This window comes from Vulpes lagopus, chromosome 4, assembly GCF_018345385.1.
Source record: "Vulpes lagopus strain Blue_001 chromosome 4, ASM1834538v1, whole genome shotgun sequence".
NCBI classification, from domain to species: domain Eukaryota; kingdom Metazoa; phylum Chordata; class Mammalia; order Carnivora; family Canidae; genus Vulpes; species Vulpes lagopus.
The window spans coordinates 111,322,712-111,324,955 of record NC_054827.1 but is presented as its reverse complement, the minus strand read 5'-3'; the positions used below and the strand labels follow the sequence as shown (position 1 = coordinate 111,324,955).

At 42.4% G+C, this 2,244-nt stretch overlaps 1 pseudogene; it reads left to right on the top strand.

Moving 5' to 3' along the window:
* Positions 1 to 973: 973 nt before the first annotated feature.
* LOC121488629 lies at positions 974 to 1,739 on the top strand (annotated as a pseudogene).
* The last annotated feature ends 505 nt before the right edge of the window (positions 1,740 to 2,244 follow it).

Genomic DNA, 2,244 nt, shown 5'->3' with positions numbered 1-2,244 from the left:
GGCAGGCGCTAAACTGCTGAGCCACCCAGGGATCCCAGATCATTTTTATAGTATTCAAAGTGCCACAACTATGCTTCATGAACCTCACTTACCAAAACTACTCAGGATCCAGAATTCTGAACAATCTGACAGCATGGAAGTAGTGAGTAAATATCTCTTCTCCCCAGTCTGTGGCTGGTCTTGCATTGGTGACTTCTTATGGCAGCATCAATGTTAGCAGTGGGCCACTGAAGGCAATTGTAGACGCTTCTCAAGGTAGGATTTGAAATGCCCTCTAAAATCTAGGCCTGATTGCTTGGCTTTTTCATTATTTAGACCAGTGATGGCAACAGATTGAAGTGCAGTGAGAGACAGGAGATCTTATCCCACATACCTGAAACCCTCAGCCCATCCTTCTTGGAGAGGGGTCCTTCCTGCTGTACAGGAAGGTCAAAGGCCCCAAGGACTCACATCTGTACTTTAGAGAGTCCTCACATCCTTGTAATCCATTATTTGGCATTTATTTGGAATGAGAATCCAAGAATTGGATACATTTATGGACTTCTGGGCAGGGAAGATCCTTGATTGATAATCTCGTTCAACTACCTACCTGTAGTTAGGATTCTTAGGTAAATAAAAACTGGAACAACTTCTCAAATAAAAGCCTCTTTCAATACTGAAAGATATAACTAATACTGTTGTTTTATAAAGACATCATGCTTTTAAAAAATCATCACCCCAGGGGTGACACAAGGAGGCAATCACCTAACAAACTTCTGAAATAGCAACTGACCATTCCTGAAAATAAACCTGGAGGTTGCCTCTCATAGCATCAATAGCAGAAGTGCCAGGATTGCACTCATTAAACATAATGTGGAGATGCAATTTTATCAAAGCTGATGTCCTTGGTGAAGGGTTAATTCTTGGCATGGGTGTTGCTGCCTGAGAACCAGAGATGGTCCTGCTGCGCCGCAGCAACTTCAGTAGCCCCACAATGTAGTCTCATTTAGTAGAGCAGCCGCCGCCCCCCCACAACAACAACAATAACAACTGCGAGGAAGGTGAACAGCCTTTGCCCCCCGCCAGCCGGGTTCAACAGTTCCTGGGTGGAGCTATCCATGAACAGCAGCAATGGCAATGATAATGGCAATGGGAAAAATGGGGGGCTAGAATATGTACCTTCCTCATCCTCTATCCACAATGGAGACATGGAGAAGATTCTTTTGGATGCACAGCATGAATCAGGACAGAGTAGTTCAAGAGCCAGCTCTCACTGTGACAGCCCTTCCCCACAAGAAGATGGGCAGATTATGTGTGATGTGGAGATGCACACCAGCAGGGACCATACCTCTCAGGCAGAAGAAGAGGCTGCAGAAGGAGAGAAAGAAGTTGATGCTTTGAGGAAAAGTGTAGGCTGGGTGTCCGACTGGTCCAGTAGACCTGAAAACATTCCACCTAAGGAGTTCCACTTCAGACACCCCAAAGGCTCCGTCTCTTGAAGCATGAGGAAAAGTGGGGCCATGAATAAAGGGGTATTTTCTCCGCAGAATTCCTTAAGGTGTTCATTCCGTCTCTTTTCCTCCTCATGTTTTGGCTTTGGGGCTAGGCATCTATATTGGAAAGCGATTGAACACACCTTCTGCCAACACCTACTGAAGGAAAGGAAAGAACAGCCTTGGAAAAGCTGTGACCTGTGAAGTGGTGCATTGTCACAGTAGTTTATTTGAACTTGAGACCATTGTAAGCATGACCCAACCTACCACCCTATTTTTACATATCTAAGGTCCAGTAACTCTCCAATCCAGTATTTTATTCAAACTCTTTTGAGGCATTTTACTAGCCTCATTCCCTTTTTGGCCTGTAAGACACTTTAGAATTTCCTAACAGAGTTTACTGTTATTTAGAAATTTGCAAGAGCTTCTTTTCCTCAAATGCCACCAGCAGATTATAATTTTGTCAACAATGCTATTGTCTCCTTTTAGTGCCACCAGACTTAAACCTGCATCGTTCATGGTATAAATTTTACTCTTACAAGATGACTATCATCTCTCTCTTAAAATGTGATCAGGTTAGCAAATGATAGAACAGCTTTCTTGTTACTGTTTCTTTTTTCTTCCAAGACAAAGCAAGCTTCCCTAAGCTTGAATTTATAGTTATTTAAAAAGAAAACAAACAAAATAAGACACAAGAAAAAAATATCCTGGGCAATAAAAAATTATTTTAAGCAAACAAAAAAATTTCATGGCATGGATTATGGACATATAT